This window comes from Crinia signifera, chromosome 4 (genome assembly GCF_055691185.1).
Source record: "Crinia signifera chromosome 4, ASM5569118v1, whole genome shotgun sequence".
Taxonomy (NCBI): Eukaryota; Metazoa; Chordata; class Amphibia; order Anura; family Myobatrachidae; genus Crinia; species Crinia signifera.
The window spans coordinates 73,469,839-73,494,107 of NC_139220.1; positions in this window are offsets into that span (position 1 = coordinate 73,469,839).

Below are 24,269 nucleotides of genomic sequence, written 5' to 3' on the forward strand. Positions count from 1 at the left end.
GTCTTCAACCAGCAAGACAATTGGTCAAGAATGCTCTTGTTATCAACTATCTGTGGCTTGTTCTGCAGGTGTTCAATTAAACTAGGGGCAGGAAGGACCTCAGTAAGTTATGGAGAGTAAAAAAAGCCCTTATGCAAATTAGTTTAGAATTGAGGCCATCTGATTGGTTGATACAATTGTCATTCAAAATAAGCCATTCTGATCAATTTATGTAATGTCAGTGAACAGTTTTCTATTTTACAACTTTTGCTGGGACCATCATGCAATAGTCTTCAACCAGCAAGATGATTGGTCAAGAATGCTCTTGTTATCAACTATCTGTGGCTGGTTCTGCAGGTGTTCAATTAAACTAAGGTTAGGAAGGACCTCAGTAAGTTATGGAGAGTAAATAAAGCCCTTATGCAAATTAGTTTAGAATTGAGACCATCTGATTGGTTGATGCAATTGTCATTCAAAATAAGCCATTCTGATTGGTTTATGTACTGTCAGTCAACAGTTTTCTATTTTACAACTTTTGCTGGGACAATCATGCAATAGTCTTCAACCAACAAGACAATTGGTCAAGAATGCTCTTGTTATCAACAATCTGTGGCTGGTTCTGCAGGTGTTCAATTAAACTAGGGGCAGGAAGGACCTCAGTAAGTTATGGAGAGTAAAAAAAGCCCTTATGCAAATTAGTTTAGAATTGAGGCCATCTGATTGGTTGATACAATTGTCATTCAAAATAAGCCATTCTGATTGGTTTATGTAATGTCAGTCAACAGTTTTCTATTTTACAACTTTTGCTGGGACCATCATGCAATAGTCTTCAACCAGCAAGACAATTGGTCAAGAATGCTCTTTTTATCAACTATCTGTGGCTGGTTCTGCAGGTGTTCAATTAAACTAGGGTTAGGAAGGACCTCAGTAAGTTATGGAGAGTAAATAAAGCCCTTATGCAAATTAGTTTAGAATTGAGACCATCTGATTGGTTGATACAATTGTCATTCAAAATAAGCCATTCTGATTGGTTTATGTAATGTCAGTCAACAGTTTTCTATTTTACAACTTTTGCTGGGACCATCATGCAATAGTCTTCAACCAGCAAGACAATTGGTCAAGAATGCTCTTGTTATCAACTATCTGTGGCTGGCTCTGCAGGTGTTCAATTAAACTAGGGTTAGGAAGGACCTCAGTAAGTTATGGAGAGTAAATAAAGCCCTTATGCAAATTAGTTTAGAATTGAGACCATCTGATTGGTTGATACAATTGTCATTCAAAATAAGCCATTCTGATTGGTTTATATAATGTCAGTCAACAGTTTTCTATTTCACAACTTTTGCTGGGACCATCATGCAATAGTCTTAAACCAGCAAGACAATTGGTCAAGAATGCTCTTTTTATCAACTATCTGTGGCTGGTTCTGCAGGTGTTCAATTAAACTAGGGTTAGGATGGACCTCAGTAAGTTATGGAGAGCAAATAAAGCCATTATGCAAATTAGTTTAGAATTGAGATCATCTGATTGGTTGATGCAATTGTCATTCAAAATAAGCCATTCTGATTGGTTTATGTACTGTCAGTCAACAGTTTTCTATTTTACAACTTTTGCTGGGACCATCATGCAATAGTCTTCAACCAGCAAGACAATTGGTCAAGAATGCTCTTGTTATCCACTATCTGTGGCTGGTTCTGAAGGTGTTCAATAAAACTAGGGTTAGGAAGGACCTCAGTAAGTTATGGAGAGTAAATAAAGCCCATATGCAAATGAGTTTAGAATTGATACCATCTGATTGGTTGATGCAATTGTCATTCAAAATAAGCCATTCTGATTGGTTTATGTACTGTCAGTCAACAGTTTTCTATTTTACAACTTTTGCTGGGACCATCATGCAATAGTCTTAAACCAGCAAGACAATTGGTCAAGAATGCTCTTTTTATCAACTATCTGTGGCTGGTTCTGCAGGTGTTCAATTAAACTAGGGTTAGGATGGACCTCAGTAAATTATGGAGATTAAATAAAGCCCTTATGCAAATTAGTTTAGAATTGAGACCATCTGATTGGTTGATACAATTGTCATTCAAAATAAGCCATTCTGATTAATTTATGTAACGTCAGTGAACAGTTTTCTATTTTACAACTTTTGCTGGGACCATCATGCAATAGTCTTCAACCAGCAAGACAATTGGTCAAGAATGCTCTTGTTATCAATTATCTGTGGCTGGCTCTGCAGGTGTTCAATTAAACTAGGGTTAGGAAGGACCTAAGTAAGTTATGGAGAGCAAATAAAGCGCTTATGCAAATTAGTTTAGAATTGAGATCATCTGCTTGGTTGATGCAATTGTTATTCAAAATAAGCCACTCTGATTGGTTTATGTAATGTCAGTCAACAGTTTTCTATTTTACAACTTTTGCTGGGACGATCATGCAATAGTCTTCAACCAGCAAGACAATTGGTCAAGAATGTTTTTTTTATTAACTATCTGTGGCTGGTTCGGCAGGTGTTCAATTAAACTAGGGGCAGGAAGGACCTCAGTAAGTTATGGAGAGTAAAAAAAGCCCTTATGCAAATTAGTTTAGAATTGAGGCCATCTGATTGGTTGATACAATTGTCATTCAAAATAAGCCATTCTGATTGGTTTATGTAATGTCAGTCAACAGTTTTCTATTTTACAACTTTTGCTGGGACCATCATGCAATAGTCTTCAACCAGCAAGACAATTGGTCAAGAATGCTCTTTTTATCAACTATCTGTGGCTGGTTCTGCAGGTGTTCAATTAAACTAGGGTTAGGAAGGACCTCAGTAAGTTATGGAGAGTAAATAAAGCCCTTATGCAAATTAGTTTAGAATTGAGACCATCTGATTGGTTGATACAATTGTCATTCAAAATAAGCCATTCTGATTGGTTTATGTAATGTCAGTCAACAGTTTTCTATTTTACAACTTTTGCTGGGAGCATCATGCAATAGTCTTCAACCAGCAAGACAATTGGTCAAGAATGCTCTTGTTATCAACTATCTGTGGCTGGCTCTGCAGGTGTTCAATTAAACTAGGGTTAGGAAGGACCTCAGTAAGTTATGGAGAGTAAATAAAGCCCTTATGCAAATTAGTTTAGAATTGAGACCATCTGATTGGTTGATACAATTGTCATTCAAAATAAGCCATTCTGATTGGTTTATATAATGTCAGTCAACAGTTTTCTATTACACAACTTTTGCTGGGACCATCATGCAATAGTCTTAAACCAGCAAGACAATTGGTCAAGAATGCTCTTTTTATCAACTATCTGTGGCTGGTTCTGCAGGTGTTCAATTAAACTAGGGTTAGGATGGACCTCAGTAAGTTATGGAGAGCAAATAAAGCCATTATGCAAATTAGTTTAGAATTGAGATCATCTGATTGGTTGATGCAATTGTCATTCAAAATAAGCCATTCTGATTGGTTTATGTACTGTCAGTCAACAGTTTTCTATTTTACAACTTTTGCTGGGACCATCATGCAATAGTCTTCAACCAGCAAGACAATTGGTCAAGAATGCTCTTGTTATCCACTATCTGTGGCTGGTTCTGAAGGTGTTCAATAAAACTAGGGTTAGGAAGGACCTCAGTAAGTTATGGAGAGTAAATAAAGCCCATATGCAAATGAGTTTAGAATTGATACCATCTGATTGGTTGATGCAATTGTCATTCAAAATAAGCCATTCTGATTGGTTTATGTACTGTCAGTCAACAGTTTTCTATTTTACAACTTTTGCTGGGACCATCATGCAATAGTCTTCAACCAGCAAGACAATTGGTCAAGAATGCTCTTTTTATCAACTATCTGTGGCTGGTTCTGCAGGTGTTCAATTAAACTAGGGTTAGGAAGGACCTCAGTAAGTTATGGAGAGTAAATAAAGCCCTTATGCAAATTAGTTTAGAATTGAGACCATCTGATTGGTTGATACAATTGTCATTCAAAATAAGCCATTCTGATTGGTTTATGTAATGTCAGTCAACAGTTTTCTATTTTACAACTTTTGCTGGGACCATCATGCAATAGTCTTCAACCAGCAAGACAATTGGTCAAGAATGCTCTTGTTATCAATTATCTGTGGCTGGTTCTGCAGGTGTTCAATTAAACTAGGGTTAGGATGGACCTCAGTAAGTTATGGAGAGCAAATAAAGCCATTATGCAAATTAGTTTAGAATTGAGATCATCTGATTGGTTGATGCAATTGTCATTCAAAATAAGCCATTCTGATTGGTTTATGTACTGTCAGTCAACAGTTTTCTATTTTACAACTTTTGCTGGGACCATCATGCAATAGTCTTCAACCAGCAAGACAATTGGTCAAGAATGCTCTTGTTATCCACTATCTGTGGCTGGTTCTGAAGGTGTTCAATAAAACTAGGGTTAGGAAGGACCTCAGTAAGTTATGGAGAGTAAATAAAGCCCATATGCAAATGAGTTTAGAATTGATACCATCTGATTGGTTGATGCAATTGTCATTCAAAATAAGCCATTCTGATTGGTTTATGTACTGTCAGTCAACAGTTTTCTATTTTACAACTTTTGCTGGGACCATCATGCAATAGTCTTAAACCAGCAAGACAATTGGTCAAGAATGCTCTTTTTATCAACTATCTGTGGCTGGTTCTGCAGGTGTTCAATTAAACTAGGGTTAGGATGGACCTCAGTAAGTTATGGAGATTAAATAAAGCCCTTATGCAAATTAGTTTAGAATTGAGACCATCTGATTGGTTGATACAATTGTCATTCAAAATAAGCCATTCTGATTAATTTATGTAATGTCAGTGAACAGTTTTCTATTTTACAACTTTTGCTGGGACCATCATGCAATAGTCTTCAACCAGCAAGACAATTAGTCAAGAATGCTCTTGTTATCAACTATCTGTGGCTGGTTCTGCAGGTGTTCAATTAAACTAGGGTTAGGAAGGACCTAAGTAAGTTATGGAGAGCAAATAAAGCGCTTATGCAAATTAGTTTAGAATTGAGATCATCTGATTGGTTGATGCAATTGTTATTCAAAATAAGCCACTCTGATTGGTTTATGTAATGTCAGTCAACAGTTTTCTATTTTACAACTTTTGCTGGGACGATCATGCAATAGTCTTCAACCAGCAAGACAATTGGTCAAGAATGTTTTTTTTATTAACTATCTGTGGCTGGTTCGGCAGGTGTTCAATTAAACTAGGGTTAGGAAGGACCTCAGTAAGTTATGGAGAGTAAATAAAGCCCTTATGCAAATTAGTTTAGAATTGAGACCATCTGATTGGTTGATACAATTGTCATTCAAAATAAGCCATTCTGATTGGTTTATGTAATGTCAGTCAACAGTTTTCTATTTTACAGCTTTTGCTGGGACCATCATACAATAGTCTTCAACCAGCAAGACAATTGGTCAAGATTGCTCTTGTTATCAACTATCTGTGGCTGGCTCTGCAGGTGTTCAATTAAACTAGGGTTAGGAAGGACCTCAGTAAGTTATGGAGAGTAAATAAAGCCCGTATGCAAATTAGTTTAGAATTGAGACCATCTGATTGGTTGATACAATTGTCATTCAAAATAAGCCATTCTGATTGGTTTATGTAATGTCAGTCAACAGTTTTCTATTTTACAACTTTTGCTTGGACCATCATGCAATAGTCTTCAACCAGCAAGACAATTGGTCAAGAATGCTCTTTTTATCAACTATCTGTGGCTGGTTCTGCAGGTGTTCAATTAAACTAGGGTTAGGATGGACCTCAGTAAGTTATGGAGAGCAAATAAAGCCATTATGCAAATTAGTTTAGAATTGAGATCATCTGATTGGTTGATGCAATTGTCATTCAAAATAAGCCATTCTGATTGGTTTATGTACTGTCAGTCAACAGTTTTCTATTTTACAACTTTTGCTGGGACCATCATGCAATAGTCTTCAACCAGCAAGACAATTGGTCAAGAATGCTCTTGTTATCCACTATCTGTGGCTGGTTCTGAAGGTGTTCAATAAAACTAGGGTTAGGAAGGACCTCAGTAAGTTATGGAGAGTAAATAAAGCCCATATGCAAATGAGTTTAGAATTGATACCATCTGATTGGTTGATGCAATTGTCATTCAAAATAAGCCATTCTGATTGGTTTATGTACTGTCAGTCAACAGTTTTCTATTTTACAACTTTTGCTGGGACCATCATGCAATAGTCTTAAACCAGCAAGACAATTGGTCAAGAATGCTCTTTTTATCAACTATCTGTGGCTGGTTCTGCAGGTGTTCAATTAAACTAGGGTTAGGATGGACCTCAGTAAGTTATGGAGATTAAATAAAGCTCTTATGCAAATTAGTTTAGAATTGAGACCATCTGATTGGTTGATACAATTGTCATTCAAAATAAGCCATTCTGATTAATTTATGTAATGTCAGTGAACAGTTTTCTATTTTACAACTTTTGCTGGGACCATCATGCAATAGTCTTCAACCAGCAAGACAATTAGTCAAGAATGCTCTTGTTATCAACTATCTGTGGCTGGTTCTGCAGGTGTTCAATTAAACTAGGGTTAGGAAGGACCTAAGTAAGTTATGGAGAGCAAATAAAGCGCTTATGCAAATTAGTTTAGAATTGAGATCATCTGATTGGTTGATGCAATTGTTATTCAAAATAAGCCACTCTGATTGGTTTATGTAATGTCAGTCAACAGTTTTCTATTCTACAACTTTTGCTGGGACGATCATGCAATAGTCTTCAACCAGCAAGACAATTGGTCAAGAATGTTTTTTTTATTAACTATCTGTGGCTGGTTCGGCAGGTGTTCAATTAAACTAGGGTTAGGAAGGACCTCAGTAAGTTATGGAGAGTAAATAAAGCCCTTATGCAAATTAGTTTAGAATTGAGACCATCTGATTGGTTGATACAATTGTCATTCAAAATAAGCCATTCTGATTGGTTTATGTAATGTCAGTCAACAGTTTTCTATTTTACAGCTTTTGCTGGGACCATCATGCAATAGTCTTCAACCAGCAAGACAATTGGTCAAGATTGCTCTTGTTATCAACTATCTGTGGCTGGCTCTGCAGGTGTTCAATTAAACTAGGGTTAGGAAGGACCTCAGTAAGTTATGGAGAGTAAATAAAGCCCGTATGCAAATTAGTTTAGAATTGAGACCATCTGATTGGTTGATACAATTGTCATTCAAAATAAGCCATTCTGATTGGTTTATGTAATGTCAGTCAACAGTTTTCTATTTTACAACTTTTGCTTGGACCATCATGCAATAGTCTTCAACCAGCAAGACAATTGGTCAAGAATTTTTTTTTTTTATCAACTATCTGTGGCTGGTTCTGCAGGTGTTCAATTAAACTAGGGTTAGGAAGGACCTCAGTAAGTTATGGAGAGTAAATAAAGCCCTTATGCAAATTAGTTTAGAATTGAGACCATCTGATTGGTTGATGCAATTGTCATTCAAAATAAGCCATTCTGATTGGTTTATGTACTGTCAGTCAACAGTTTTCTATTTTACAACTTTTGCTGGGACCATCATGCAATAGTCTTCAACCAGCAAGTTAATTGGTCAAGAATGCTCTTTTTATCAACTATCTGTGGCTGGTTCTGCAGGTGTTCAATTAAACTAGGGTTAGGAAGGACCTCAGTAAGTTTTGGAGAGCAAATAAAGCCCATATGCAAATGAGTTTAGAATTGATACCATCTGATTGGTTGATGCAATTGTCATTCAAAATAAGCCATTCTGATTGGTTTATGTACTGTCAGTCAACAGTTTTCTATTTTACAACTTTTGCTGGGACCATCATGCAATAGTCTTAAACCAGCAAGACAATTGGTCAAGAATGCTCTTTTTATCAACTATCTGTGGCTGGTTCTGCAGGTGTTCAATTAAACTAGGGTTAGGATGGACCTCAGTAAGTTATGGAGATTAAATAAAGCTCTTATGCAAATTAGTTTAGAATTGAGACCATCTGATTGGTTGATACAATTGTCATTCAAAATAAGCCATTCTGATTAATTTATGTAATGTCAGTGAACAGTTTTCTATTTTACAACTTTTGCTGGGACCATCATGCAATAGTCTTCAACCAGCAAGACAATTAGTCAAGAATGCTCTTGTTATCAACTATCTGTGGCTGGTTCTGCAGGTGTTCAATTAAACTAGGGTTAGGAAGGACCTAAGTAAGTTATGGAGAGCAAATAAAGCGCTTATGCAAATTAGTTTAGAATTGAGATCATCTGATTGGTTGATGCAATTGTTATTCAAAATAAGCCACTCTGATTGGTTTATGTAATGTCAGTCAACAGTTTTCTATTCTACAACTTTTGCTGGGACGATCATGCAATAGTCTTCAACCAGCAAGACAATTGGTCAAGAATGTTTTTTTTATTAACTATCTGTGGCTGGTTCGGCAGGTGTTCAATTAAACTAGGGTTAGGAAGGACCTCAGTAAGTTATGGAGAGTAAATAAAGCCCTTATGCAAATTAGTTTAGAATTGAGACCATCTGATTGGTTGATACAATTGTCATTCAAAATAAGCCATTCTGATTGGTTTATGTAATGTCAGTCAACAGTTTTCTATTTTACAGCTTTTGCTGGGACCATCATGCAATAGTCTTCAACCAGCAAGACAATTGGTCAAGATTGCTCTTGTTATCAACTATCTGTGGCTGGCTCTGCAGGTGTTCAATTAAACTAGGGTTAGGAAGGACCTCAGTAAGTTATGGAGAGTAAATAAAGCCCGTATGCAAATTAGTTTAGAATTGAGACCATCTGATTGGTTGATACAATTGTCATTCAAAATAAGCCATTCTGATTGGTTTATGTAATGTCAGTCAACAGTTTTCTATTTTACAACTTTTGCTTGGACCATCATGCAATAGTCTTCAACCAGCAAGACAATTGGTCAAGAATTTTTTTTTTTTATCAACTATCTGTGGCTGGTTCTGCAGGTGTTCAATTAAACTAGGGTTAGGAAGGACCTCAGTAAGTTATGGAGAGTAAATAAAGCCCTTATGCAAATTAGTTTAGAATTGAGACCATCTGATTGGTTGATGCAATTGTCATTCAAAATAAGCCATTCTGATTGGTTTATGTACTGTCAGTCAACAGTTTTCTATTTTACAACTTTTGCTGGGACCATCATGCAATAGTCTTCAACCAGCAAGTTAATTGGTCAAGAATGCTCTTTTTATCAACTATCTGTGGCTGGTTCTGCAGGTGTTCAATTAAACTAGGGTTAGGAAGGACCTCAGTAAGTTTTGGAGAGCAAATAAAGCGCTTATGCAAATTAGTTTAGAATTGAGATCATCTGATTGGTTGATGCAATTGTCATTCAAAATAAGCCACTCTGATTGGTTTATGTACTGTCAGTCAACGGTTTTCTATTTTACAACTTTTGCTGGGACCATCATGCAATATTCTTCAACCAGCAAGACAATTGGTCAAGAATGCTCTTGTTATCAACTATCTGTGGCTTGTTCTGCAGGTGTTCAATTAAACTAGGGGCAGGAAGGACCTCAGTAAGTTATGGAGAGTAAAAAAAGCCCTTATGCAAATTAGTTTAGAATTGAGGCCATCTGATTGGTTGATACAATTGTCATTCAAAATAAGCCATTCTGATCAATTTATGTAATGTCAGTGAACAGTTTTCTATTTTACAACTTTTGCTGGGACCATCATGCAATAGTCTTCAACCAGCAAGATGATTGGTCAAGAATGCTCTTGTTATCAACTATCTGTGGCTGGTTCTGCAGGTGATCAATTAAACTAGGGTTAGGAAGGACCTTAGTAAGTTATGGAGAGTAAATAAAGCCCTTATGCAAATTAGTTTAGAATTGAGACCATCTGATTGGTTGATGCAATTGTCATTCAAAATAAGCCATTCTGATTGGTTTATGTACTGTCAGTCAACAGTTTTCTATTTTACAACTTTTGCTGGGACCATCATGCAATAGTCTTCAACCAGCAAGACAATTGGTCAAGAATGCTCTTGTTATCCACTATCTGTGGCTGGTTCTGAAGGTGTTCAATAAAACTAGGGTTAGGAAGGACCTCAGTAAGTTATGGAGAGTAAATAAAGCCCATATGCAAATGAGTTTAGAATTGATACCATCTGATTGGTTGATGCAATTGTCATTCAAAATAAGCCATTCTGATTGGTTTATGTACTGTCAGTCAACAGTTTTCTATTTTACAACTTTTGCTGGGACCATCATGCAATAGTCTTAAACCAGCAAGACAATTGGTCAAGAATGCTCTTTTTATCAACTATCTGTGGCTGGTTCTGCAGGTGTTCAATTAAACTAGGGTTAGGATGGACCTCAGTAAGTTATGGAGATTAAATAAAGCCCTTATTCAAATTAGTTTAGAATTGAGACCATCTGATTGGTTGATACAATTGTCATTCAAAATAAGCCATTCTGATTAATTTATGTAATGTCAGTGAACAGTTTTCTATTTTACAACTTTTGCTGGGACCATCATGCAATAGTCTTCAACCAGCAAGACAATTAGTCAAGAATGCTCTTGTTATCAACTATCTGTGGCTGGTTCTGCAGGTGTTCAATTAAACTAGGGTTAGGAAGGACCTAAGTAAGTTATGGAGAGCAAATAAAGCGCTTATGCAAATTAGTTTAGAATTGAGATCATCTGATTGGTTGATGCAATTGTTATTCAAAATAAGCCACTCTGATTGGTTTATGTAATGTCAGTCAACAGTTTTCTATTTTACAACTTTTGCTGGGACGATCATGCAATAGTCTACAACCAGCAAGACAATTGGTCAAGAATGTTTTTTTTATTAACTATCTGTGGCTGGTGTTCAATTAAACTAGGGTTAGGAAGGACCTCAGTAAGTTATGGAGAGTAAATAAAGCCCTTATGCAAATTAGTTTAGAATTGAGACCATCTGATTGGTTGATACAATTGTCATTCAAAATAAGCCATTCTGATTGGTTTATGTAATGTCAGTCAACAGTTTTCTATTTTACAGCTTTTGCTGGGACCATCATGCAATAGTCTTCAACCAGCAAGACAATTGGTCAAGATTGCTCTTGTTATCAACTATCTGTGGCTGGCTCTGCAGGTGTTCAATTAAACTAGGGTTAGGAAGGACCTCAGTAAGTTATGGAGAGTAAATAAAGCCCGTATGCAAATTAGTTTAGAATTCAGACCATCTGATTGGTTGATACAATTGTCATTCAAAATAAGCCATTCTGATTGGTTTATGTAATGTCAGTCAACAGTTTTCTATTTTACAACTTTTGCTTGGACCATCATGCAATAGTCTTCAACCAGCAAGACAATTGGTCAAGAATTTTTTTTTTTTATCAACTATCTGTGGCTGGTTCTGCAGGTGTTCAATTAAACTAGGGTTAGGAAGGACCTCAGTAAGTTATGGAGAGTAAATAAAGCCCTTATGCAAATTAGTTTAGAATTGAGACCATCTGATTGGTTGATGCAATTGTCATTCAAAATAAGCCATTCTGATTGGTTTATGTACTGTCAGTCAACAGTTTTCTATTTTACAACTTTTGCTGGGACCATCATGCAATAGTCTTCAACCAGCAAGTTAATTGGTCAAGAATGCTCTTTTTATCAACTATCTGTGGCTGGTTCTGCAGGTGTTCAATTAAACTAGGGTTAGGAAGGACCTCAGTAAGTTTTGGAGAGCAAATAAAGCGCTTATGCAAATTAGTTTAGAATTGAGATCATCTGATTGGTTGATGCAATTGTCATTCAAAATAAGCCACTCTGATTGGTTTATGTACTGTCAGTCAACGGTTTTCTATTTTACAACTTTTGCTGGGACCATCATGCAATATTCTTCAACCAGCAAGACAATTGGTCAAGAATGCTCTTGTTATCAACAATCTGTGGCTGGTTCTGCAGGTGTTCAATTAAACTAAGGTTAGGAAGGACCTCAGTAAGTTATGGAGAGTAAAAAAAGCCCTTATGCAAATTAGTTTAGAATTGAGGCCATCTGATTGGTTGATACAATTGTCATTCAAAATAAGCAATTCTGATCAATTTATGTAATGTCAGTGAACAGTTTTCTATTTTACAACTTTTGCTGGGACCATCATGCAATAGTCTTCAACCAGCAAGATGATTGGTCAAGAATGCTCTTGTTATCAACTATCTGTGGCTGGTTCTGCAGGTGATCAATTAAACTAGGGTTAGGAAGGACCTTAGTAAGTTATGGAGAGTAAATAAAGCCCTTATGCAAATTAGTTTAGAATTGAGACCATCTGATTGGTTGATACAATTGTCATTCAAAATAAGCCATTCTGATTGGTTTATGTAATGTCAGTCAACAGTTTTCTATTTTACTACTTTTGCTGAAACCATCATGCAATAGTCTTCAACCAGCAAGACAATTGGTCAAGAATGCTCTTGTTATCAACAATCTGTGGCTGGTTCTGCAGGTGTTCAATTAAACTAAGGTTAGGAAGGACCTCAGTAAGTTATGGAGAGTAAAAAAAGCCCTTATGCAAATTAGTTTAGAATTGAGGCCATCTGATTGGTTGATACAATTGTCATTCAAAATAAGCCATTCTGATTGGTTTATGTAATGTCAGTCAACAGTTTTCTATTTTACAACTTTTGCTGGGACCATCATGCAATAGTCTTCAACCAGCAAGTTAATTGGTCAAGAATGCTCTTTTTATCAACTATCTGTGGCTGGTTCTGCAGGTGTTCAATTAAACTAGGGTTAGGAAGGACCTCAGTAAGTTATGGAGAGCAAATAAAGCACTTATGCAAATTAGTTTAGAATTGAGATCATCTGATTGGTTGATGCAATTGTCATTCAAAATAAGCCACTCTGATTGGTTTATGTACTGTCAGTCAACGGTTTTCTATTTTACAACTTTTGCTGGGACCATCATGTAATAGTCTTCAACCAGCAAGACAATTGGTCAAGAATGCTCTTGTTATCAACTATCTGTGGCTTGTTCTGCAGGTGTTTAATTAAACTAGGGGCAGGAAGGACCTCAGTAAGGTATGGAGAGTAAAAAAAGCCCTTATGCAAATTAGTTTAGAATTGAGGCCATCTGATTGGTTGATACAATTGTCATTCAAAATAAGCCATTCTGATCAATTTATGTAATGTCAGTGAACAGTTTTCTATTTTACAACTTTTGCTGGGACCATCATGCAATAGTCTTCAACCAGCAAGATGATTGGTCAAGAATGCTCTTGTTATCAACTATCTGTGGCTGGTTCTGCAGGTGATCAATTAAACTAGGGTTAGGAAGGACCATAGTAAGTTATGGAGAGTAAATAAAGCCCTTATGCAAATTAGTTTAGAATTGAGACCATCTGATTGGTTGATACAATTGTCATTCAAAATAAGCCATTCTGATTGGTTTATGTAATGTCAGTCAACAGTTTTCTATTTTACTACTTTTGCTGAAACCATCATGCAATAGTCTTCAACCAGCAAGACAATTGGTCAAGAATGCTCTTGTTATCAACTATCTGTGGCTGGTTCTGCAGGTGTTCAATTAAACTAAGGTTAGGAAGGACCTCAGTAAGTTATGGAGAGTAAATAAAGCCCTTATGCAAATTAGTTTAGAATTGAGACCATCTGATTGGTTGATGCAATTGTCATTCAAAATAAGCCATTCTGATTGGTTTATGTACTGTCAGTCAACAGTTTTCTATTTTACAACTTTTGCTGGGACAATCATGCAATAGTCTTCAACCAACAAGACAATTGGTCAAGAATGCTCTTGTTATCAACTATCTGTGGCTGGTTCTGCAGGTGTTCAATTAAACTAGGGGCAGGAAGGACCTCAGTAAGTTATGGAGAGTAAAAAAAAGCCCTTATGCAAATTAGTTTAGAATTGAGGCCATCTGATTGGTTGATACAATTGTCATTCAAAATAAGCCATTCTGATTGGTTTATGTAATGTCAGTCAACAGTTTTCTATTTTACAACTTTTGCTGGGACCATCATGCAATAGTCTTCAACCAGCAAGACAATTGGTCAAGAATGCTCTTTTTATCAACTATCTGTGGCTGGTTCTGCAGGTGTTCAATTAAACTAGGGTTAGGAAGGACCTCAGTAAGTTATGGAGAGTAAATAAAGCCCTTATGCAAATTAGTTTAGAATTGAGACCATCTGATTGGTTGATACAATTGTCATTCAAAATAAGCCATTCTGATTGGTTTATATAATGTCAGTCAACAGTTTTCTATTTCACAACTTTTGCTGGGACCATCATGCAATAGTCTTAAACCAGCAAGACAATTGGTCAAGAATGCTCTTTTTATCAACTATCTGTGGCTGGTTCTGCAGGTGTTCAATTAAACTAGGGTTAGGATGGACCTCAGTAAGTTATGGAGAGCAAATAAAGCCATTATGCAAATTAGTTTAGAATTGAGATCATCTGATTGGTTGATGCAATTGTCATTCAAAATAAGCCATTCTGATTGGTTTATGTACTGTCAGTCAACAGTTTTCTATTTTACAACTTTTGCTGGGACCATCATGCAATAGTCTTCAACCAGCAAGACAATTGGTCAAGAATGCTCTTGTTATCCACTATCTGTGGCTGGTTCTGAAGGTGTTCAATAAAACTAGGGTTAGGAAGGACCTCAGTAAGTTATGGAGAGTAAATAAAGCCCATATGCAAATGAGTTTAGAATTGATACCATCTGATTGGTTGATGCAATTGTCATTCAAAATAAGCCATTCTGATTGGTTTATGTACTGTCAGTCAACAGTTTTCTATTTTACAACTTTTGCTGGGACCATCATGCAATAGTCTTCAACCAGCAAGACATTTGGTCAAGAATGCTCTTGTTATCAACTATCTGTGGCTGGTTCTGCAGGTGTTCAATTAAACTAGGGTTAGGAAGGACCTCAGTAAGTTATGGAGAGCAAATAAAGCGCTTATGCAAATTAGTTTAGAATTGAGATCATCTGATTGGTTGATGCAATTGTCATTCAAAATAAGCCACTCTGATTGGTTTATGTACTGTCAGTCAACAGTTTTCTATTTTACAACTTTTGCTGGGACCATCATGCAATAGTCTTCAACCAGCAAGACAATTGGTCAAGAATGCTCTTTTTATCAACTATCTGTGGCTGGTTCTGCAGGTGTTCAATTAAACTAGGGTTAGGAAGGACCTCAGTAAGTTATGGAGAGTAAATAAAGCCCTTATGCAAATTAGTTTAGAATTGAGACCATCTGATTGGTTGATACAATTGTCATTCAAAATAAGCCATTCTGATTGGTTTATGTAATGTCAGTCAACAGTTTTCTATTTTACAACTTTTGCTGGGACCATCATGCAATAGTCTTCAACCAGCAAGACAATTGGTCAAGAATGCTCTTGTTATCCACTATCTGTGGCTGGTTCTGAAGGTGTTCAATAAAACTAGGGTTAGGAAGGACCTCAGTAAGTTATGGAGAGTAAATAAAGCCCATATGCAAATGAGTTTAGAATTGATACCATCTGATTGGTTGATGCAATTGTCATTCAAAATAAGCCATTCTGATTGGTTTATGTACTGTCAGTCAACAGTTTTCTATTTTACAACTTTTGCTGGGAGCATCATGCAATAGTCTTCAACCAGCAAGACAATTGGTCAAGAATGCTCTTGTTATCAACTATCTGTGGCTGGTTCTGCAGGTGTTCAATTAAACTAGGGTTAGGAAGGACCTCAGTAAGTTATGGAGAGCAAATAAAGCGCTTATGCAAATTAGTTTAGAATTGAGATCATCTGATTGGTTGATGCAATTGTCATTCAAAATAAGCCACTCTGATTGGTTTATGTACTGTCAGTCAACAGTTTTCTATTTTACAACTTTTGCTGGGACCATCATGCAATAGTCTTCAACCAGCAAGACAATTGGTCAAGAATGCTCTTGTTATCTACTATCTGTGGCTTGTTCTGCAGGTGTTCAATTAAACTAGGGGCAGGAAGGACCTCAGTAAGTTATGGAGAGTAAAAAAAGCCCTTATGCAAATTAGTTTAGAATTGAGGCCATCTGATTGGTTGATACAATTGTCATTCAAAATAAGCCATTCTGATTGGTTTATGTAATGTCAGTCAACAGTTTTCTATTTTACAACTTTTGCTGGGACCATCATGCAATAGTCTTCAACCAGCAAGACAATTGGTCAAGAATGCTCTTGTTATCAACTATATGTGGCTGGCTCTGCAGGTGTTCAATTAAACTAGGGTTAGGAAGGACCTCAGTAAGTTATGGAGAGTAAATAAAGCCCTTATGCAAATTAGTTTAGAATTGAGACCATCTGATTGGTTGATACAATTGTCATTCAAAATAAGCCATTCTGATTGGTTTATATAATGTCAGTCAACAGTTTTCTATTTCACAACTTTTGCTGGGACCATCATGCAATAGTCTTAAACCAGCAAGACAATTGGTCAATAATGCTCTTTTTATCAACTATCTGTGGCTGGTTCTGCAGGTGTTCAATTAAACTAGGGTTAGGATGGACCTCAGTAAGTTATGGAGAGCAAATAAAGCCATTATGCAAATTAGTTTAGAATTGAGATCATCTGATTGGTTGATGCAATTGTCATTCAAAATAAGCCACTCTGATTGGTTTATGTACTGTCAGTCAACAGTTTTCTATTTTACAACTTTTGCTGGGACCATAATGCAATAGTCTTCAACCAGCAAGACAATTGGTCAAGAATGCTCTTGTTATCAACTATCTGTGGCTTGTTCTGCAGGTGTTCAATTAAACTAGGGGCAGGAAGGACCTCAGTAAGTTATGGAGAGTAAAAAAAGCCCTTATGCAAATTAGTTTAGAATTGAGGCCATCTGATTGGTTGATACAATTGTCATTCAAAATAAGCCATTCTGATTGGTTTATGTAATGTCAGTCAACAGTTTTCTATTTTACAACTTTTGCTGGGACCATCATGCAATAGTCTTCAACCAGCAAGACAATTGGTCAAGAATGCTCTTTTTATCAACTATCTGTGGCTGGTTCTGCAGGTGTTCAATTAAACTAGGGTTAGGAAGGACCTCAGTAAGTTATGGAGAGTAAATAAAGCCCTTATGCAAATTAGTTTAGAATTGAGACCATCTGATTGGTTGATACAATTGTCATTCAAAATAAGCCATTCTGATTGGTTTATGTAATGTCAGTCAACAGTTTTCTATTTTACAACTTTTGCTGAAACCATCATGCAATAGTCTTCAACCAGCAAGACAATTGGTCAAGAATGCTCTTGTTATCAACTATCTGTGGCTGGCTCTGCAGGTGTTCAATTAAACTAGGGTTAGGAAGGACCTCAGTAAGTTATGGAGAGTAAATAAAGCCCTTATGCAAATTAGTTTAGAATTGAGACCATCTGATTGGTTGATACAATTGTCATTCAAAATAAGCCATTCTGAGTGGTTTATATAATGTCAGTCAACAGTTTTCTATTTCACAACTTTTGCTGGGACCATCATGCAATAGTCTTAAACCAGCAAGACAATTGGTCAAGAATGCTCTTTTTATCAACTATCTGTGGCTGGTTCTGCAGGTGTTCAATTAAACTAGGGTTAGGATGGACCTCAGTAAGTTATGGAGAGCAAATAAAGCCATTATGCAAATTAGTTTAGAATTGAGATCATCTGATTGGTTGATGCAATTGTCATTCAAAATAAGCCATTCTGATTGGTTTATGTACTGTCAGTCAACAGTTTTCTATTGTACAACTTTTGCTGGGACCATCATGCAATAGTCTTCAACCAGCAAGACAATTGGTCAAGAATGCTCTTGTTATCCACTATCTGTGGCTGGTTCTGAAGGTGTTCAATTAAACTAGGGTTAGGAAGGACCTCAGTAAGTTATGGAGAGTAAATAAAGCAATTATGCAAATTAGTTTAGAATTGAGACCATCTGATTGGTTGATGCAATTGTCATTCAAAATAAGCCATTCTGATTGGTTTATGTTCTGTCAGTCAACAGTTTTCTATTTTACAACTTTTGCTGGGACCATCATGCAATAGTCTTCAACCAGCAAGACAATTGGTCAAGAATGCTCTTGTTATCAACTATCTGTGGCTTGTTCTGCAGGTGTTCAATTAAACTAGGGGCAGGAAGGACCTCAGTAAGTTATGGAGAGTAAAAAAAAGCCCTTATGCAAATTAGTTTAGAATTGAGGCCATCTGATTGGTTGATACAATTGTCATTCAAAATAAGCCATTCTGATTGGTTTATGTAATGTCAGTCAGCAGTTTTCAATTTTACAACTTTTGCTGGGACCATCATGCAATAGTCTTCAACCAGCAAGACAATTGGTCAAAAATGCTCTTGTTATCAACTATCTGTGGCTGGTTCTGCAGGTGTTCAATTAAACTAGGGTTAGGAAGGACCTCAGTAAGTTATGGAGAGCAAATAAAGCGCTTATGCAAATTAGTTTAGAATTGAGATCATCTGATTGGTTGATGCAATTGTCATTCAAAATAAGCCATTCTGATTGGTTTATGTACTGTCAGTCAACAGTTTTCTATTTTACAACTTTTGCTGGGACCATCATGCAATAGTCTTCAACCAGCAAGACAATTGGTCAAGAATGCTCTTGTTATCAACTATCTGTGGCTGGTTCTGCAGGTGTTCAATTAAACTAGGGTTAGGAAGGACCTCAGTATGTTATGGAGAGCAAATAAAGCGCTTATGCAAATTAGTTTAGAATTGAGATCATCTGATTGGTTGATACAATTGTCATTCAAAATAAGCCACTCTGATTGGTTTATGTACTGTCAGTCAACAGTTTTCTATTTTACAACTTTTGCTGGGACCATCATGCAATAGTCTTCAACCAGCAAGACAATTGTTCAAGAATGCTCTTGTTATCCACTATCTGTGGCTGTTTCTGAAGGTGTTCAATTAAACTAGGGTTTAGGAAGGACCTCAGTAAGTTATGGAGAGTAAATAAAGCCCTTATGCAAATTAGTTTAGAATTGAGACCATCTGATTGGTTGATGCAATTGTCATTCAAAATAAGCCATTCTGATTGGTTTATGTACTGTCAGTCAACAGTTTTCTATTTTACAACTTTTGCTGGGACCATCATGCAATAGTCTTCAACCAGCAAGACAATTGGTCAAGAATGCTCTTGTTATCAACTATCTGTGGCTGGTTCTGCAGGTGTTCAATTAAACTAGGGTTAGGAAGGACCTCAGTAAGTTATGGAGAGTAAATAAAGCCCTTATGCAAATTAGTTTAGAATTGAGACCATCTGATTGGTTGATACAATTGTCATTCAAAATAAGCCATTCTGATTGGTTTATATAATGTCAGTCAACAGTTTTCTATTTCACAACTTTTGCTGGGACCATCATGCAATAGTCTTCAACCAGCAAGACAATTGGTCAAGAATGCTCTTGTTATCAACTATCTGTGGCTGGTTCTGCAGGTGTTCAATTAAACTAGGGGCAGGAAGGACCTAAGTAAGTTATAGAGAGTAAAAAAAGCCCTTATGCAAATTAGTTTAGAATTGAGGCCATCTGATTGGTTGATGCTATTGTCATTCAAAATAAGCCATTCTGATTGGTTTATGTACTGTCAGTCAACAGTTTTCTATTTTACAACTTTTGCTGGGACCATCATGCAATAGTCTTCAACCAGCAAGACAATTGGTCAATAATGCTCTTTTTATCAACTATCTGTGGCTGGTTCTGCAGGTGTTCAATTAAACTAGGGTTAGGATGGACCTCAGTAAGTTATGGAGAGCAAATAAAGCCATTATGCAAATTAGTTTAGAATTGAGATCATCTGATTGGTTGATGCAATTGTCATTTAAAATAAGCCATTCTGATTGGTTTATGTACTGTCAGTCAACAGTTTTCTATTGTACAACTTTTGCTGGGACCATCATGCAATAGTCTTCAACCAGCAAGACAATTGGTCAAGAATGCTCTTGTTATCCACTATCTGTGGCTGGTTCTGAAGGTGTTCAATTAAACTAGGGTTAGGAAGGACCTCAGTAAGTTATGGAGAGTAAATAAAGCCATTATGCAAATTAGTTTAGAATTGAGACCATCTGATTGGTTGATGCAATTGTCATTCAAAATAAGCCATTCTGATTGGTTTATGTTCTGTCAGTCAACAGTTTTCTATTTTACAACTTTTGCTGGGACCATCATGCAATAGTCTTCAACCAGCAAGACAATTGGTCAAGAATGCTCTTGTTATCAACTATCTGTGGCTTGTTCTGCAGGTGTTCAATTAAACTAGGGGCAGGAAGGACCTCAGTAAGTTATGGAGAGTAAAAAAAAGCCCTTATGCAAATTAGTTTAGAATTGAGGCCATCTGATTGGTTGATACAATTGTCATTCAAAATAAGCCATTCTGATTGGTTTATGTAATGTCAGTCAGCAGTTTTCAATTTTACAACTTTTGCTGGGACCATCATGCAATAGTCTTCAACCAGCAAGACAATTGGTCAAAAATGCTCTTGTTATCAACTATCTGTGGCTGGTTCTGCAGGTGTTCAATTAAACTAGGGTTAGGAAGGACCTCAGTAAGTTATGGAGAGCAAATAAAGCGCTTATGCAAATTAGTTTAGAATTGAGATCATCTGATTGGTTGATGCAATTGTCATTCAAAATAAGCCATTCTGATTGGTTTATGTACTGTCAGTCAACAGTTTTCTATTTTACAACTTTTGCTGGGACCATCATGCAATAGTCTTCAACCAGCAAGACAATTGGTCAAGAATGCTCTTGTTATCAACTATCTGTGGCTGGTTCTGCAGGTGTTCAATTAAACTAGGGTTAGGAAGGACCTCAGTATGTTATGGAGAGCAAATAAAGCGCTTATGCAAATTAGTTTAGAATTGAGATCATCTGATTGGTTGATACAATTGTCATTCAAAATAAGCCACTCTGATTGGTTTATGTACTGTCAGTCAACAGTTTTCTATTTTACAACTTTTGCTGGGACCATCATGCAATAGTCTTCAACCAGCAAGACAATTGTTCAAGAATGCTCTTGTTATCCACTATCTGTGGCTGTTTCTGAAGGTGTTCAATTAAACTAGGGTTTAGGAAGGACCTCAGTAAGTTATGGAGAGTAAATAAAGCCCTTATGCAAATTAGTTTAGAATTGAGACCATCTGATTGGTTGATGCAATTGTCATTCAAAATAAGCCATTCTGATTGGTTTATGTACTGTCAGTCAACAGTTTTCTATTTTACAACTTTTGCTGGGACCATCATGCAATAGTCTTCAACCAGCAAGACAATTGGTCAAGAATGCTCTTGTTATCAACTATCTGTGGCTGGTTCTGCAGGTGTTCAATTAAACTAGGGTTAGGAAGGACCTCAGTAAGCTATGGAGAGTAAATAAAGCCCTTATGCAAATTAGTTTAGAATTGAGACCATCTGATTGGTTGATACAATTGTCATTCAAAATAAGCCATTCTGATTGGTTTATATAATGTCAGTCAACAGTTTTCTATTTCACAACTTTTGCTGGGACCATCATGCAATAGTCTTCAACCAGCAAGACAATTGGTCAAGAATGCTCTTGTTATCAACTATCTGTGGCTGGTTCTGCAGGTGTTCAATTAAACTAGGGGCAGGAAGGACCTAAGTAAGTTATAGAGAGTAAAAAAAGCCCTTATGCAAATTAGTTTAGAATTGAGGCCATCTGATTGGTTGATGCAATTGTCATTCAAAATAAGCCATTCTGATTGGTTTATGTACTGTCAGTCAACAGTTTTCTATTTTACAACTTTTGCTGGGACCATCATGCAATAGTCTTCAACCAGCAAGACAATTGGTCAAGAATGCTCTTTTTATCAACTATCTGTGGCTGGTTCTGCAGGTGTTCAATTAAACTAGGGTTAGGAAGGACCTCAGTAAGTTATGGAGAGTAAATAAAGCCCTTATGCAAATTAGTTTAGAATTGAGACCATCTGATTGGTTGATACAATTGTCATTCAAAATAAGCCATTCTGATTGGTTTATGTAATGTCAGTCAACAGTTTTCTATTTTACAACTTTTGCTGGGACCATCATGCAATAGTCTTCAACCAGCAAGACAATTGGTCAAGAATGCTCTTGTTATCCACTATCTGTGGCTGGTTCTGAAGGTGTTCAATAAAACTAGGGTTAGGAAGGACCTCAGTAAGTTATGGAGAGTAAATAAAGCCCATATGCAAATGAGTTTAGAATTGATACCATCTGATTGGTTGATGCAATTGTCATTCAAAATAAGCCATTCTGATTGGTTTATGTACTGTCAGTCAACAGTTTTCTATTTTACAACTTTTGCTGGGAGCATCATGCAATAGTCTTCAACCAGCAAGACAATTGGTCAAGAATGCTCTTGTTATCAACTATCTGTGGCTGGTTCTGCAGGTGTTCAATTAAACTAGGGTTAGGAAGGACCTCAGTAAGTTATGGAGAGCAAATAAAGCGCTTATGCAAATTAGTTTAGAATTGAGATCATCTGATTGGTTGATGCAATTGTCATTCAAAATAAGCCACTCTGATTGGTTTATGTACTGTCAGTCAACAGTTTTCTATTTTACAACTTTTGCTGGGACCATCATGCAATAGTCTTCAACCAGCAAGACAATTGGTCAAGAATGCTCTTGTTATCTACTATCTGTGGCTTGTTCTGCAGGTGTTCAATTAAACTAGGGGCAGGAAGGACCTCAGTAAGTTATGGAGAGTAAAAAAAGCCCTTATGCAAATTAGTTTAGAATTGAGGCCATCTGATTGGTTGATACAATTGTCATTCAAAATAAGCCATTCTGATTGGTTTATGTAATGTCAGTCAACAGTTTTCTATTTTACAACTTTTGCTGGGACCATCATGCAATAGTCTTCAACCAGCAAGACAATTGGTCAAGAATGCTCTTGTTATCAACTATATGTGGCTGGCTCTGCAGGTGTTCAATTAAACTAGGGTTAGGAAGGACCTCAGTAAGTTATGGAGAGTAAATAAAGCCCTTATGCAAATTAGTTTAGAATTGAGACCATCTGATTGGTTGATACAATTGTCATTCAAAATAAGCCATTCTGATTGGTTTATATAATGTCAGTCAACAGTTTTCTATTTCACAACTTTTGCTGGGACCATCATGCAATAGTCTTAAACCAGCAAGACAATTGGTCAATAATGCTCTTTTTATCAACTATCTGTGGCTGGTTCTGCAGGTGTTCAATTAAACTAGGGTTAGGATGGACCTCAGTAAGTTATGGAGAGCAAATAAAGCCATTATGCAAATTAGTTTAGAATTGAGATCATCTGATTGGTTGATGCAATTGTCATTCAAAATAAGCCACTCTGATTGGTTTATGTACTGTCAGTCAACAGTTTTCTATTTTACAACTTTTGCTGGGACCATCATGCAATAATCTTCAACCAGCAAGACAATTGGTCAAGAATGCTCTTGTTATCAACTATCTGTGGCTTGTTCTGCAGGTGTTCAATTAAACTAGGGGCAGGAAGGACCTCAGTAAGTTATGGAGAGTAAAAAAAGCCCTTATGCAAATTAGTTTAGAATTGAGGCCATCTGATTGGTTGATACAATTGTCATTCAAAATAAGCCATTCTGATTGGTTTATATAATGTCAGTCAACAGTTTTCTATTTCACAACTTTTGCTGGGACCATCATGCAATAGTCTTAAACCAGCAAGACAATTGGTCAATAATGCTCTTTTTATCAACTATCTGTGGCTGGTTCTGCAGGTGTTCAATTAAACTAGGGTTAGGATGGACCTCAGTAAGTTATGGAGAGCAAATAAAGCCATTATGCAAATTAGTTTAGAATTGAGATCATCTGATTGGTTGATGCAATTGTCATTCAAAATAAGCCACTCTGATTGGTTTATGTACTGTCAGTCAACAGTTTTCTATTTTACAACTTTTGCTGGGACCATCATGCAATAATCTTCAACCAGCAAGACAATTGGTCAAGAATGCTCTTGTTATCAACTATCTGTGGCTTGTTCTGCAGGTGTTCAATTAAACTAGGGGCAGGAAGGACCTCAGTAAGTTATGGAGAGTAAAAAAAGCCCTTATGCAAATTAGTTTAGAATTGAGGCCATCTGATTGGTTGATACAATTGTCATTCAAAATAAGCCATTCTGATTGGTTTATATAATGTCAGTCAACAGTTTTCTATTTCACAACTTTTGCTGGGACCATCATGCAATAGTCTTAAACCAGCAAGACAATTGGTCAATAATGCTCTTTTTATCAACTATCTGTGGCTGGTTCTGCAGGTGTTCAATTAAACTAGGGTTAGGATGGACCTCAGTAAGTTATGGAGAGCAAATAAAGCCATTATGCAAATTAGTTTAG